A 17,211-nucleotide genomic window follows, 5' to 3' on the forward strand; every position below is an offset into this window, starting at 1 on the left:
CGGCCCACCGTCGGCTGAATGTCGGCAACCTCTCTTTTCGGGCCAATTCACTAGAACAAAAGATATTTCATTTATACTCCCGAATAAATAAATACCCCATCGCAATTTGACATAATCATTCGATTAAAGGGGTCATTACATGTAAATCTGACCCACGGGACACAGTCCACAAATACACATGCTATTCCCAACAGGGAGTCATGTGAGCGAAGGTGCGCTGGCCAGTTTAACTTCATTGCGAGAGTGCGCACCGTACCTCGTACCAGAGTCTTAATATAATAATATACACGGCGGCGTATTATGGCAGGACGTGATTATATGGCGGGCAAAAAACGTAACAAGGTAATATACCGGTGGGATACACCATTGGAGCGTGTATGCTGTTGGTACCCCAATGGGTGGCTCTCGTTGAGTTTCGTACGTATGCTGATGGGCCCAACGGTGTTATATCTTTTTCTTTATTATTCATTCTGCCTCGTCTCCCTTGATTCACTGGCTCGCCGGTACCACGGGGCCCCAGCCGAGGGGTCACCGGGTTTTTTTCGCGTTCATTAAGCGCAAAGGGTTATTAAAAAATTTTTTTGAGGAATGGGGCACATTATTCTTTAACATTTGCCGGGTTCGGGGACTAATGGAAAAGTGTTTTTGCCGATTGAGGGGATGTCATTGAAAATATTAACAGAAATTAATGGGGATAATTAACTCAGGAATTTTCGTGGAAATACAATTTTTTCGTTGTTGAGGCCCAGGTTGGGCCCAACATCCTGCGAAAATCGGATGTTCGCGGGGAAAATGACTCGACAGGTCCTTGAATACAAATATTTCCTGTGAAAATTTGTAACTCTTGTGACATCGAAACCGTGGAAATTCATATTATGAACAGCATTTGGGCCCGGGCCCAATGGTATCAATGAGACCAGTTGGGGTTGAGTATTTCCCATGCTAACCAGTGGTCGCAAGGTGGTCCACAAACGAAAAATATTGTATTCACACCCCCCTATTTTCCCCCGTCTCATCTAGTCTCCCATGGGGTGCCTCCCAGGAGAAGAGCACCTGCCGTAGTTGAGCCAGCTTTGCTTCCTCCCGACGGTGAACCATCAGAAAAATCACAGCTCAGTTCCTCTCGTCTTCCGCTGCACCAAAAAAAAAATCCTAAATGAATAAATAGGGGTGGGGCAGAGGGGGGAGCCATTTGGATGGGATAAAGAGGGGTTAATTAATTTGAGGGGTGGGGTTGGCTAATCAATGTTTGTACACGGCCATCGATCTTTTGCCACTTTCCCACGTTAACGAATTTATACCGTGACTGGTCTAATCACCGTCTCACAGGAGTGGAGTAAGATTGAAGTCTCACCGAACTGTGTGTAACGACGAGTGATCACTGAGAGGAGATTACCCCGGGGTTGATGGGAGTGAATTCACGGGAGACATTTCTATGGTATTTCACAGGTTATCGTGTTAGGGAGGAAAAAAATTGTGTAGAAATTCAGTAGACAGTCAGTAGTATTGATATACAAGCCGCCAACATTCCGCCGACTGTCCGCCAACTTTCAATTGACTGTCGGCCCACCCTCGGCCGACTGTCGGCAATGCATAACCACCACCCAGAGCTACCCAGCAGTCTCACTACACGAAAATTTCCCATTATTCTCGAGTATTTGTTCCCTAATTGAGGTATTCCATGAAAATACCAGTGTCAAGATATTTCTCAGGTGATGCTGGTGTATAACGTGTCTTGTCTCCACTCGACATGCCAACCAACTTGCATTTTATCGATGTCACATCGGGTCTCATCGATTCACCTCAGATTTATAGCGGTAACATGTTAAACCAATGGTGGCTACGGTATAAACACCACAGTTTATTTGAAAAAGGAGGGCACAAGCGAAATGGGGTCTAAACCGACACGTACCGACGTATCACGCTTCAACTGAGTCAAAGCGTGTATCCAAGACGACAAGATAGAATCTAACTACGACTTTTCACGGGGTATATCGACTAATCCCTCCACCACTAGCGCTCCACCTTTCGTTAAAACGACATCGCGGTGTGGACCACCAGCGACGATAATTATTGTCGTTACGTATTGGCTGGTTATTTGCATGGACGAGTACACTGTCTCCAACGGATGAAAGGGAATATCTTGATTTCAATTCACGGGGAGAGCGAATTATTCAGTCAGTTCGGTGAGAAAATTTGTTTCGCAATTTTTCGCTGTTCTGGGGAATGATAAAAGAGTGGTTGTTATTTTTAACCCCTTTGGAGGGGCTAGGACTGGGTCAGGTGGGTGGGGTAATTTGTCAAAGGGAATTTATTCAAATGTGTGAATGTTAGAGTATTTTTGGAGATGGAATTTCCAAAAATTTTTATTTGTTGGTTTGTATTAGTTAATTTTATGAAATTATGGGGAAGAGAGGCGTTGGACGGTGTGTGAGGATTTTATGGTGGAGGCAGTAGGGGATGTGAGTTTAATGCTGGAACTCGATGTCGGTATGTTGTGGTGGAATTGCATGCTGGAATTCCAGATAAAAATGCTGAGATGGAGTGTGGAATTGGGATTTGTAATTTAATTTGATGCTGACAGCATGTGCTGGGATTTTAGGGTGAGTTATTATGTTGGAATTTAATGCTGGAATTCAATGCTGGAATTTCATGTGAGGATTTCCTGGTGAAATTAGGATTTTATGCTGGAATTCGTTGCGACATTTCATCTTATAACTTCATTATATTGCTATCGAATGCTGGAATTTCATGCCGCAGTTTAATGCTGGAATTTCATGCGGTAGTTTGATGCTGGAATTTCATGCGGCAGTTTAATGCTGGAATTTCCTATTGGAAATCATCTTTTAATTTAATGCTGAAAGTCCATCCCTGAATTGATCAATCGACAACTGAAAAATGATTTCCTCGACTCTTCCAATTAATTTCCAACTAAGCAATTCCCAAGGAAATCCCCCCATTAAGTGAAATTCCACCTTTAAAATTCCTCTCTCCCTTCTTATGACTTTCAACCTAATAATTAATCAATTTCCCACTGAAAAATGAATTCCTCGACTCTTCCAATTAATTTCCAACTATGCAATTCCCTAGGAAATTCCCCAATAAGTGAAATTCCACCTTTAAAATTCCTCTCTCCCCCCTTTTCACTCTCAACCTAACAACTGATCAATTCCCCACAGAAAAATGAATTCCTCGACTCTTCCAATTAATTTCCAACTCAGCAATTCCCTAGGAAATCCCCTAATAAGTGAAATTCCACCTTTAAAATTCCTCTTCCCCCCTCCCACCCTCCTTATGAATCGCAACGTAATAATTGATTGCGATCAGCAACATGTAACTGAAGGCCCATATCTTTTCATGTGGCGCCAGAATATCATCAGGCCCGCATTGGGCCCCACCAATGACTCGGGATCTATATCACAAGTAAAATGTAACTTCGTGTGTCTCAAGTTCTCACGGGGTTACGTGAAAGCGATTCACTTCGACCAACGATATCGCTACGTTTTCCAAAGCCACACGACCAAACTTGTGAATATATGCACGTGTTCGTAAGTGTTCAACTCCCTGTTTGGCTTGAAAATCAACGAGGCATTATAGTATTTCTCGGTACATTTACTTTCTCTCGTCTCTCCCTGTTGTAGTCTGAAAACACTGGTGTACACGTATTTAAAGGCCCAGGAGGAATTTACGGGGGAATTAAAAATTCTGAAAATAGTGTTGACCTCGTGTACGGAAGGATCAATGATTTTCAACGCTCGGTGGAGTTGGTTTCGAGTGGAAATCATTTGTTACTGGTTTGATGGATCGAGAAGAGATTAGGGTATGCTGGGGGTGAATTATGAGTGAAAAATTATGCTGTGGGAGTGATAATCTTGAGCTGATGATTTTTTAATGGAAATTGATAGAGGGGAGTCGGGAGGAACCTTGGGTCGGCCATTTTTTGGGTCTGTTTAGGGGCCATTTGATGAAGATTTTTTAAGGTTAATGGATTTTTATTTAATCAGATTTTTATCGATTTTTTTTTGATTGATTTGGGCTCATTAATTGAGTTGGGGAATTTAATTTAATTTTTTAATTTGAAGATTTATGTTTTTTTGTAATAAATATTGATTTTATTATGTTTTTGAATGTAGTTGTGTTTATCGTGCTGTGAGAGAAAATTTATTTATTTATTTTTATTATTTAGTTATTTATTTAATTTATTTCGGTAAAAAATTCCCAGAAAATTTTTAATTATTTCCTCCGACGTTTTGTGTTAATTAATTTCGATTCATTAATTCAGTTGTGGAACTACCTTTCAATTTAACTATTTATCAACTTTTTTTTGTAATAAACATTAATGTTAATCCATTTGTTAATGTAATTTAAGTTTATAAATTTCCCAAAAATAAAAAATTCATTTTAACCCAAATCTTCTGAATAAATTCGAAAATGCGTAGAACTTTTTTGAAAAATTCTCGTACTATCACAACCAACAATTAACATTCCCCAAAATCCCCCAGAAATTCCCTAGATATTAAAAATTAATAAACTCCCTCAGGAAATTTAGTTTAAAACCTCGACTTTTCATTCTACGATAAACATTTCATCGTAAATTTTCAATTCCTCCCAACTTCCCCCATAAAAATTAATTAAAATCATTTTAAGACCGTTTACCTGACATTAAAATTCAATGTAATGAGCATTAAAAATAATTCCCGTTCGTAATCCTGGGAAACCGGGGCATCAGCAGCATATCACGCTCGATGGAACCTCAGGACGTGTTAGAAAATATCCGATGTAACATTTGGCTGCATCCGGGGGGTAAAAAAAATGGTGGGGGGGGGGGGATTAGTCGGTGTAAAAGGCTCTCGGGGCGCATACACAGGTGAAACACGAGAACCTTCGAGATGAAGGCGCCGAACCACTCACTTGTTCCGGTGTCTGTGGGAAAGCCCTCGAGAAAGCAATTTTTGCATACATTAATCTATTTTACCGAGGGAGGATGAACCTTTTTTTTGAATGTGTATGAGGCCCAAAAAAAAAAAAATTTTGCTACCTGTCGAATGAATGGACATCGGATACCGACCTGTTACTCTTCTATGGGAAGATTTTTCCTTCTGGAGGCACCTCCAGAAGGTTTTGGTTTTATTCTTTTCTTGGAGTTCAAGGAAATGTTCTGTTGGGGAATAAAAAATTGTATTGTTGAACGGGTGGAGGAATTTTTCTTTTAATAGTGTCGAGTGACAGCTTCCTCTGGAATTTAAATGCGTCATTTTTTGGTGGAGAATTTTGTGATTAAAAGGGTGGAAAAGGGGGAGAGGGACTGTGTGGGGATTTTGAGATTTTTTGGGTTGAGATTTTGGAGGTTTTGCGGAGAGAAAATTGAGGGTGGGAGGAGGGGGTTGGGGGCTTCCGGGGGTTTGTGATGTCGGGCAGAGTTTGTTGTAAACTGGGATTTTTTTATTATTGTTTATTATTCGGTTTATGAATTAATTGTTGATTTTTTTTTATTCAGAAAATCTCGTGGGGTTTTAAAGTTAATTTTATGGAGAGTTTTGGGTTTAAAAATTTTTGAATATTTTGGATAAATAGTTTTTGAAGACAGGGACAAGTGATTTGTAAATACTTTAGGGAAAGTGATAGTAATTTATAAAAATTAGAAGTTTTAATTAATTGTTTGAATTAAAATTTAGTTCAAAAATAACTTTTCATTGTCTTCTGATTTTTAAAACGTTTTCTAATGATTTAAAATAAATTATTAATTAGTGTTCTGAGGGTTCAGTAAAAGTCGACTTTTATCAGAACAAAATTGTTCTAATTTACCACAAAATTTAATAATTAAAAATTAATTTTTCTCGAAATAAACAAATTTCTGGAATAAATTGATAACTTAATGATGATTTCCCTTCGAATCCTCCCCTAAAATCCCCTCCCAACTCCCCCTCAACCCCCAATCAATCAAAAAAATCCCTAAAAATTACCCCTCCCTCGCACCACAATTTCCCTGAAACTCCTGAGCTCCGCGAATTCCTTTCACATAATAAATTCCCTCTCTCACCCCACCCCACCCTAAACATTTTATCTCCTCCAAATGTTACTGGGTTAATTTGATATTCCATCAGATTAAGATGACAATTAATAAATGAAAATTCCCCCGACTGATTAACCCCGGATTTGAAAAAATAAAATTCCGGAAATTTTCTGCCCAATCGCAGGCGGATAAATCGGACGTGGGGGGGGGTGTAAATTCATGGGGACTAGTACAGTGTTGGCCGAGGTCAAAAGATAAAAAATTGTACGGCCCTCGACTCGCGCCTTTAACGTGATAATTTCGCATACCAACACCTGCCGGCCCTGGCCCGACCGCGAAAGAGAACTCGGCATGCCACCGTTGATCGTATCGGTAACGCGCGGTGTGCGCACCCGTTACCCCTTTCCCCTTCACCTGGAATTGCATATACCATAACACTGGAGCTGGAGAACCAGACAGACACCGTGAAAGATTATAAACCGGGATTTATGGTAATTCCGGGAATTGAGGGGGTCCATGATGCGCTTTTATCCCTTCGATTTCTGCTGTGAATTTTTTTTTTTGTCGTTTTGTTGGGGGGAAATTTACGATAAGGGAGAGTAGGAAAAGCCCTTGATTTAGTATTTAAGTGGGGAAAGTATTTTTAGAAACGAAAACAAATTTTCTGGAGAAGTTCATCGCAGGGAAAATTGATGAGAACTTTTGATTGAGATTTTTTATGAAAAATAAATTAATAAAAAATATTTAAGGGTTGTTTTTTAGTTTGAGATGGTGTGTTATAGTTTGATGACAGTGGGGTGATAGTAATATTCCAGGAAATGTTATTAATAATGGGAATTTTTTAATGATTTTTCCAGGATTTAAAATTTTTTTAATGCACTTTTATCTCTTCGATTTCTGCGGTCGATTTTTTATTTTTTTTTTCTTGGGGTTAATCCAAAAATTATGGGGGCTAATTGACGATAAGAAAGGGTGGAAGAAGCCCTTGATTTAGTAATTAAGTGGAGGAAATTATTTTTAGGGTTTGGGAGACGAAAACAAATTTCCTGGAAATTTCATTTGAGGGAAAATTTGTGAGAACTTTTGATTGAGATTTTTTATGGAAAATAAATTAATAAAAAATGTTTAAGGGTTGTTTTTTCGTTTGGAATAGTGTACTATAGTTGAATAACATCGGGGTAATAGTAAATGTTATTGACAATAATTTTTTATTAATAATTCAAAATATTTAATGATTTTTGCAAAATTGAAAACGTTTTTGACGTACGTTAATTCCTTTCATTTTCTCATCGTTCCTTTTTTATTTAATTTTTTAAATTATTTATAATTAAAAAAATCCCAAGGAGATATTATTATGATAAGTTAAGGCCCTAGGAACTCCCTTCATTTATCATTTACCCCAAATTAAATATTTAAAACTGTACAGACGAACAGAAATTCCCTAGAGAAATTCCGATCGCGAAAGAAATTTAATTAATTAATAAATTCCGTAAAATTAAATTAAATTAAATGTTTTCAATGCAACAAAATATTGTAACCCATACAATAAATAATCTCCCCAAAGGCTGAAGCGTTTTTCAGCATAAAAAACTTGATTACAATTTAATTTAATTAAAAATTGTTTTGCAAAAGAATTTTTTAATCGGAAATTTCCGGAAAATTCGGTTTTATTTATTGAATAATAAACAAAATATGACCCAATTGATTTGGGTCCCAGGGATTTTGTTGTTTCCCACAGGGTACGGTACCGTAACATCTCAAATGGTGGCAAATGTCCCTCGGTACCAGGAACATGACCAAAGTCGATCCACTCACACACACAATTACCTCTGGGCGTTGTTTATTTAATGGCATTTTCGAGACAATGTGTATGCATCGGCCATTTTACCCCACCGTTAAAAAGACCGTCCTATGAGCACTTGTATACCTGGGCATATGGTGCATTGTCTTCCAGAGTATTCCTCGACCCCCTGTCCGACCTCACCGTAGCTACTTTATACCCAGCATTAACCTGTTCCGAAAGGAGAATTTTCGGCAGATTAAATTCAATTGTAAATAACTCGAAGCAGGTACATAAAGCCCTCAGTCAAAACCACTACTACAGTGACAGAAAAATATAATTTTGTTTATGTTTATTTTGGATAAATAAATTGCTGAAATTTTCGGGTGAAAATTCGCTTCAATTTTTGTTGGAAAAATATTTAATTGGGAAAATTAAATTAGAGGGGAGGGAATGAGGTGATTAATTATTTTTTGTGACGATTAAAGGTGTCGATTGTATTGATTTATTTAATAAAAATGGCGGGACTCAAATTTGTTTATCGATTATGGAACGAAACGAAAATTCATTTGAATTTTCTGATGAAAATTCGCTTCAATTTTTTTGCAGGAAAAATATTTAATTGGGAAAATTAAATTAAAGGGGAGAGAATGAGGTAATTAATTATTTCTAGTGGTGATTAAAGGAGTCAGTTGTATCGTTATATTTAATCAAAATGGCGGGACAAAAATTCGATTAACAAGAATTTTATTGATATAAAATCGATTATCACCAAAAAAACCCTAAAATCGGTCCCAAAAATCCCAAAAAAATCTTTTCTCCCCTTTCAAACCCTTTTCTCCACCTTCGTTACCTTTCCCCCCTCCCAACACCCAAAACCCCCTCAAAATCACTCTCCAATTCCCTCAAAAATCCCCCAAAAAATCGTTCTCCACCACAAATCCCATCAAAACCCCCACCCCATCCTTCCAACAATTAATTCCCCATCATCCCCACCATCCCCCTCACCCAACAAACCCAAAAAAAATCAAAAACATTCCACCAAACAATTTCAAAACCCATCAAAATAAATTCTGAACTCAACAAAACCTCAATAAACCGTTTTCCGCGCGGATTTGAAAGTCTCGTCTCCCTCAAACCGATTTTACGATATTTTTTTTTTTTTTATCCACCGACGGACTCATTGTGAATAACGGTTGGCATCGATAAAGAGGCTTTCGATAAGAATCAACATCGCTCGTGTGCGACACTCCGTAAAAACTCACCCACACACTGGACCGGGTGTTGTGTACATCCCACGCATTAAAGAATTTGCAACGAAACTCGGTAATTTTTTTTTTTTCTTTTTCCCTCTGACCCCCTACCCCCTCCCCCCCACCCCCTTCGATACCCAACCAATACCATATTTCATTGTCAAAATGATGCGGGAAACTAAAAATAATACCGAGGAGATGCGTAAGGTATCGATTTCTTTCCGCGAACTGCAGAAAGCGAATAAATAAATAAATAAATAAAAAAAAAATAATAAAAAAATCCCAGGAAGGGGGTGGGGATGTGGTGGGACGGGAGGGACAGGGGGAATAAAAAAAAAAACCCCTCGTGAGGTGAGAGAAAACGGGAATTGAGAGAAAAAAAGAGGAAAAGAATAATAAAACTTGCCGACTTATTCCCGACATTGCGTATTTTGCAGTTTATTCAAACCGCTATAAACAATCACCCGCAGCTCATAAACTAGCGCTAGATTTTAATCTTTTAACCCGTGAAATCCTCGAACGACGTTAACTCCTTGACAGTACTTTGGTCCTGTAATTTAAACGCTTAAACAAAAACATATTTTGGTGCCTCGAATGGAGTTTTTTGGGTGACGGGTGAATATTGTTTTTTCGGCGAGTGAACGTATTTCAAGTGGGGGAGATATTGCGAATGGGGAAGTCGTAATGTCGTGAAGGGGGGGGGGAGAGAATTATTGGATATAAATTACGGATTTTTTTGGGAGATTTCGAGAATTTTTACGGAATTTTCTCCGAAAAAATCGGGAATTCGCGCGGATTTTTTGGAAGTAATTTAGTTAATTAGTTTAACTATTGATTAGTTAGTTCAAAGGAGGAGGAATGTTATTGTTGTTGTTGTTGTGTATTTTTATTGTTTAGGGAGCGTTCGGTGATTCGTGATTTTTGTAATTTTTACTGGACATTTTTGGAATTTTTAAAATCACTGGCTCAGGAAATTTTCGGGTATTTTGTTTATAAACTATTTAATGCGATTGTGATCGTTAGTAGAATATCAGTAATAATTTAATCGATTTATCGGTTATTTATTGATTATTTAATTATTGAAATCCCCCGATATTTTTTATTATTTTTCATTTACACAAAAATATTAATTTTAAAATTCCGGAGCAAATGAATAACAATAAAATTAAAAAACTGTGTTTTTTGACAGTAAATTTGATAAACAACTTTTAAAAAATTTCTTATGTTGAGGGAATTCAAGGAATTCCACCTAAAAAATTCTAGAGCCTCAAGAACTTCCCAGAAATTCCCAAAAAAATTCTTCAGCAAATAAAATGTACATTAACTATTAAATTAAAAATATTAACAAATTCCCTCGAATTCTTTGAAGGAATTCCCTCACAACTTGAAGAATTCCTCAAGCGTTTTCCCCACTTTCCATAAATTTTTCCACAACAATTAAACCGCAATTTTCCGTCTTCTCCCCGAAATAAAAAAATCCCATCAAAAAAATTAATTAAAACTCCCGTTAATATTAACAAAAAAAATTTCCGCTTAACAAAACTACAAATCTCCAAACCTAATTCATTAAGACGTCCCCCACTCCCGCACATATTCAAAATAACATTAAAACCCCCCAAAAAATCGATTTTCACCCCCTGAAAATGGGGTGAATCCCACCCCTTCGAGTTTTTGAGTCGATCAGAGGCCTTTGGACACCCGGGAAAAGCTCTGGAAGTTGTTGAGTGTCAAGACTTCCTCATGCAATTGGATTTTTCATTGGGGGTAGGGTATTCCGCTAAAGGTAGACCGCCACAGGACGATTGAGAGGTTATCGGAATCACTTAACAACTGACTCACGATCGTGGCGCCCTCGCCTCATTCCTCGGCGATAATTGCCCGTTTCTGGATCGTTGCACGGTTATATTGGATTATCATCGAAGTCAATCGGCTTTTCGACGGTGCACCAGGTCCCAGTCGTTAGACGTGGAAAACGTCACGAGTTCCTATCTCCGGACGATGTCGCTTGTCTAATCTCGAATTCTCGACCCCGGCGGGCTATTTGGGTACCAGAACGACTGGTGAACGTCCCAGCATCCGCGATTTTTCATCGACAATAATGGGGGACACCCGTTCTGCCCCGGGGGTTAAAAAAAAAATGTTTTTAATAATTTTTTTGTGAGAGAAATAAATTTTTTGAACGTTGGGGTGAAATTTGGTGGATTTTTTTTATTTTACGGTGGATTATGCGAATTTTTTTGAAAATATTCAGTTGAAATTACTGAAGGTGTGTTTAATTATCGAGTATATAAGTCATTAACAAAATATATTTTTAATATATATTTTTTTTTTAATTAAATAAACATTTTTGGTCGTTGGGGTGAAATTTGGTGACTTTTTTGTTGGATTTTTTTATTTTCCGGTGCATTACGCGAATTTTTTTGAAAATATTCAGTTGGAATTACTGAAGGTGTGTTCGATTATCGATTATGCAAGTGATTAACAAAATTTATATGAAAATATTGCAATTTTTCCTACAAAATTTGAATAAAAAAGACGAAACATCAAAAAAAATCCCCCAAAAAATCAAAAATACATTAACAATAAATAACAACAACAACAACAGCCTATTAATTACTATATCAACAAATAATTAATTACCAAACTTCCCCAAGAACTCCATAATTCCAATAAAACATTTTTTCCCCCCAAACCCTCGAGCAATTTAATTAAATTCATCATCCCCTTCACAAAATCCCCAAAAAATTAATCGAATCACTAATGAAGCAATTAAATATTGTTATCCCCTACCCATTAATAACCACCACGATTGAAATGAATTTCCTGAAAGGTAAAAATCTCCCATAACTCACTGTTGACACGCGACACAAGTAATTGGATGTTGCATACGATGAAAAACAATATTTCTCTGATAACTCATACAATTTGTTTGAGGGACTGGTGTAATCACTTTTAATGCAACCTCGAGGGATAATATTTGCGAAACCGAAGGTGTAGAGTGGAGTCATCGAGAGAGAAGTGGAGTACAATCAATTGCCAGATACACGAAGTGTGTAAATGTGCGGTAGAATTTTTTTTTCAAATTTTTACCGCCAACAGCCGATCACGTGAGTGAGTGAGAGGGTGAGGGGGAGGGAGAAAGACGAATGATTGCATTTTGCATTTGAGATCCTTGAGGACGATATCATCCGAGCTCTAGGCGCCTTTTAATGGACCTGGAGATGAATGATGAAAGAAGATGTGGGCTGAGTGCTTCTTGCAAAAAACCGGAGAGAATTGAGATACCGTCGGGACGCGAGGGAATTTTATTTTTAAAAAATATGGCGGGAAATTAATTTTTAGGGGTGGGTTTAGATGCATTGGGGGGTGTGGGGTGATGGGGAGAGTGATTGGGCTCGTGAAAATTGTCGGATGTTATTAGAATTTATTTAAAATTAAATTAATTAAAAGAAAATTTGAAGGGAAATTGGAAATTGATTGGATGGGGATAAAAATTAATAAAAATTGAAAAAAAATAAATAAATAAATTGAAATTGAGAAGGGAAGTGGGGGTGGATCGTAGGGAGAGGGTTCAGACGTGAGAATTGATAAATATTATTGAAATTTATTTAAATAAAAATGAATTGTTGAGGGAAATTGAAAATCGCAGAGAAAAAGTTGAATAAAAATTAAACGAACGTTTGGTAATTTTTAAAGTGAAGTTAGAGGTTCAATAAAAATTTCAAAGGGTTCAATAAAAAGTTCGAAGGACTCCGTAAGGATTACTAAGTCTTCCGGACGTTTTAATTAATTTTTCCTGAATTTTCATCCGATTTTTATTTTACGAATTGAAAAAATTTCCATAATTTTTACTGAATATCGGAGCTGTCAAACAAATAAATTTATTAAACACATTTGTTTATAAATAAACAAGTACTCGATGGATGGATCAACCCTCAAATTAATCATTAACCTCCAAAATATTTCTGTTTCCTAATTATTTAATTTGATTTCTTCGTTTATCTCACCAGTTTCCGATTTTTAAATTAAAAAAAAACCCTTTAAAAAATAATAACAAATGATATAATACATAAATCAGTTATTTAATTATTCTCGAAGAACCTCCCAATAATTCCCCCCCATTTCCCCCCAAAATCATCAAAAATTTCTCCAATAAATCGCGTGAAAAATCAATTAATTAAATAAAATCACCGATAATCAACCGAATTAATTACACTCCCCCCTTCCCCATCCCCTTTAAAATTCCCCAACGCGATCGATATTCCCAATCATTACCCCACAAGCAATAAATCCCCACTAATTACCCCATGACATAACATCAAAACCCCCTCAAAAAAAAAAAAAAACCCGGAAATTCGATTCCCAGACATTCAGAGACTTTCAACAGATCTCCAACTGCTTCACTTTTAGCGATCGATCTGCAAATGGGGGGAGGAAACGATCGTGAATACGGTTTAACCAGCCCTATAAGGTCATTTGTCCAATGGTCGACAGCACAAGCGATTCCGATTCGCCGGATTTGGTAGAGTAGCCGATGTATGGAATGGTGTGACTGTTGGCAAGCCGATATTCAGCGCACCTGTGCCGATTCTCTTTACCCACTGCGTGAATACGTCTCGTGGTTGATCGTGGGAGAACACGAGGACTGAAGAGACAGCGAAAGTTAAACTCTAGGAATGTGTTTTGTAGGATAAACTGGGTAAATGCAAAGTTCAATTAATATTGGGTAATTCTAGTGATTGGAATGGTGATAGAGGGGGTGGGGGGTGGGGTTAGGGGGTTGGGGGGGGGCTGTTATAAGTGATGATTATGAGTTTTAAATATTAATTATGTCTGGGGAATTTTTTTTTTCTGGAATTTTGAATAATATGTCGATATAATGAATATAATAATGTGTAAATGTAATAAATAAAATGATAAACAATGGTTTATTGGATTGTTTATTATTTATGAGGTAGGTTGAAGGGTTAGAGAGAAGATGTAACAATAGAGAAAGTTAATTAATTTTAAAGTGTTTGTGTGAGTGGGGGTGGAGATTAATTGGAGGGGTTTTGGTTGTTGTTTAATAATTTTGTGGAGGAGACTGTAGATTGTTTATGATTTTTAAAAATGGTGGAGTTTAGTCAAGTTCAGTATCTTATATTAATGAAATGATATAGGAATTTGTTATAAATAAATTGGGGTTTTTAGTGAGTGAATTGGGAATTTTAGTTGGAAATTTATGTGATTAGTTAATTAAGGAAATTCAATTCATTGATTTTTATTTTAATCTCTTGAGTCTTCTGTAAAACTATATTATGGTATATTATGATTAACTATATGACATCATAATACGCTATAATGTCCTAATTTCCTACACAGGAAATAGTTTTAGAGGAAATATTTTCGAAATTTCAAAAAATATTTCGAACCAAAACATCTTCCACTTGTCAAAATAATTTTTTATTAAATTCCCTGCAAATAAATAATACTATGATCTACCAATTTTTGACGTTATCGATCAATACGGATGTCTCAAGCTTAAGATCATAGTTATAGTTTAAAATGAAAATCGTCCCCAATAAACAAAACTATAATCCAAAGATAATTCACAAATTTTTTAATTTCTCGATTAATTCGGCTGTTCTAAGCTCCAAATCATAGTTATAATACTATAGATTTATAGATTATAATATAGTATAGCATAGTATAGTATAGTATATAGAATAGTTTAGAGTATATAGTATAGTTTAAAGTAAATAATATATTAAATTCCCCCCCAAAATAAATAATACTATAATCTAAAAATTAATATAACTATAACTATGACCTTGAGCATGAGACATCCGCATTGATCCCTAGAGTTTTTCACCTTGAAATTGACCACTCGGAATTGCACACATGAACCAAATCCCTCGGGCGATCGATTCACGTTCGGTTCGATATATACTCACATGGGGAATCCATGCCAATTTGTTGTCGGGGCCAGTTAGCGGTCCCCCTTCGATACCCAGGGCCTTATACACACACGAAGGACGTTCTATACCCATTTTACCCATCAGCCGCAAAACAGGGGGTGAGGGAGAGGAACCACTTGACTCGCTCGGCCAATAATCGCTTCGGGGGAGGAAGAAAGAATTTTCTCTCCTTTAACTTTTGATTTGTGCCCTCGTTATCTGCACTCGATTACACTCTTGTATTGATGGGGGAACGGTGACGGAGGGAATTGGATAATATTTTTAATGATTTAGGGGAAAATGGGACTGTTTTGGGGTGAAAAGTCCCAGAAGATTTTGAGATTCTGGAAAAAGTTGAATTGATTTTTGGGGAAATTATTTTGGGGGGAAATTCAATCGTTTGTTTTGGGTTTGATATTTTGGTTATTTTGGGCCCACTGAGGGTGAATTTTACAATAACAATTTTGTTGAATTTTAAACATTAATTGTGAGTTGTAAAAAAATTTGGAATAATTTTTTTTATTTTTCAAATCCCCCCAGGATTATTTTGTTTTTAATTATTTTTGTAATAATATTTTTGCAGAAATGATGTCTTTTAATAATAATTTAAACATAAAATTATTTTTATAAAATATTCTAGCAACAAATTAATTATTTCAATCAAAAATTTATTTTTTTTTAATTTTTTTTGTCGATTTTGTCAAATTATTCTAACAATTCCTCCCCCAAAAATATTTTTCTAAACTTTCATAATTAGGGCACCTGTTCACCAATTATTTAAACAATTAATTTCTCATCCAGAATTTTTTTTATCCCCCAAAATAAATAAACAAAAGCAAAATTATCAGTCGATTCCTCTTCAAATATTCAATTAATCACTCAGAGACTTTCCAGCTCTCAAATTTCCCCCCTTCCCACCCCAACAAATTAATGAGATGAATTTTCATTAATTTTTCTAAAAGTAATGAGAAATTAAATAAATTTATTTCACATTTACTCCACCAAAATAATTTCAATAAATAATTGACACTAAAAACCAACGACTTGAAATCCTCGTCAATCGATAAAAAAAAAAAATCGTCGAAGGAGTTCCTGTTTATCATTCCATCGTCCTCACTCCCCCCATAATTTCACCCCCGATGAATCTCCCAAGAGGGAGTGAGAAACTCTCGTATCGATGTCCGTTGCAAATCGATAATCTCACCTCCCCCGAGGGCGTCCCTTTCCGCACTTTGCGCGTTATCGAATTATCGTTGCAATCGACCTCACTTCATTTTCAATCTTTTGACACCAGAAAAATAAGTACCGAATTGAAAAGAAGGGGGAAAAAGAAAAAAAAATGGCGGCGCACCGGGAGAACGCGGGAGATTCGAAGAACTCGAGGGAGAAAAAAAAAAATATGCGGAGAAATAAAAAGAGCGGAGCGAAAAAAAGGAATGGGAAGAGGGAGAGGAGGACTGGAAAGGGGCCCTCAGGGCCCACGACGCAGTGTGGGTGAACACACTTGGGGTCAACTGAGGTCAACCCCGGTACCACGGAGTATTTTGCCTCCGGTCGTACCGCGACGACGACGCAGCCTCAACCAGAACCTCGTATTTGACTGCGCAAAACGAATTCACAATTATTTTTAGTTAAATCGGGGCCCGATGGCGTGTAAAAATGTCACTTAATTTCTGGGACCGGGGGAATGTGGTCTATGAAAGGGGAGACGACGGTTTGGTGAATTTTTTTGGAGAAAATGAGACACAAAAAATTTTTTTGTGAAGAATAATTAATTAATTGGAGGGAAATTTAATTAACGTGGGCCTTATGGAAATTTTTGTGGGGATTTGGATAGATTTAATTGCGGAAAATAATTATTTAGTGATCTGGTTTCTCTTGACTTGAATTTCAAGTCTTTTGTGATTGAACTCGCGAGATTTTGTTAATAAAAATCAGGTTAAATTATAAATTTTCAAATTATTACGTAATAAAATGGGAAATTAATGAAAATAATTTCGGACAATCTGATTGAATTCTGAAAAATCCCAGCGAATTCCTTCGGAACTCAACAGATTTACAGAGTTAATATTCATTCGCACCTGGAAATCCTCAAGGAATTCCCATTCCCGAAGAATTTTCATTTGTTTAATTAATTAATTTACAGAGAAAAAAAAACTATAATTTTTCCAATTAAATATTCCTCCGACAAAAAATTTAAAATTCCTTCCAATTTATTTATTTAACTTC

The 17,211-nt window shown here is 36.5% G+C and overlaps 1 protein-coding gene and 1 long non-coding RNA gene across 6 annotated transcripts in view; one reads left to right on the plus strand and one right to left on the minus strand.

Annotated features, from left to right (window-relative positions):
* Positions 1–17,211, plus strand: part of LOC135171340 (uncharacterized) — a 164,293-nt gene that overhangs the window by 139,141 nt on the left and 7,941 nt on the right. The gene's annotated exons all lie outside the window — the stretch shown is intronic.
* LOC135171334 (uncharacterized) overlaps positions 110–17,211 on the minus strand; it is a 140,314-nt gene continuing 123,212 nt past the window's right edge. For 4 of the 5 annotated variants that reach the window (XM_064137817.1, XM_064137822.1, XM_064137820.1 and 1 more), the window contains one exon: positions 110–1,133. The gene's annotated coding sequence lies outside the window, so the exon portion shown is untranslated. Of the gene's footprint in view, positions 1,134–8,000; positions 8,025–17,211 lie in introns of those variants that run through there. The other variant, XM_064137819.1, reaches the window with a different exon arrangement.

The sequence above is a fragment of the Diachasmimorpha longicaudata genome, chromosome 19, assembly GCF_034640455.1.
Source record: "Diachasmimorpha longicaudata isolate KC_UGA_2023 chromosome 19, iyDiaLong2, whole genome shotgun sequence".
In the NCBI taxonomy this organism is placed as follows: Eukaryota; Metazoa; Arthropoda; class Insecta; order Hymenoptera; family Braconidae; genus Diachasmimorpha; species Diachasmimorpha longicaudata.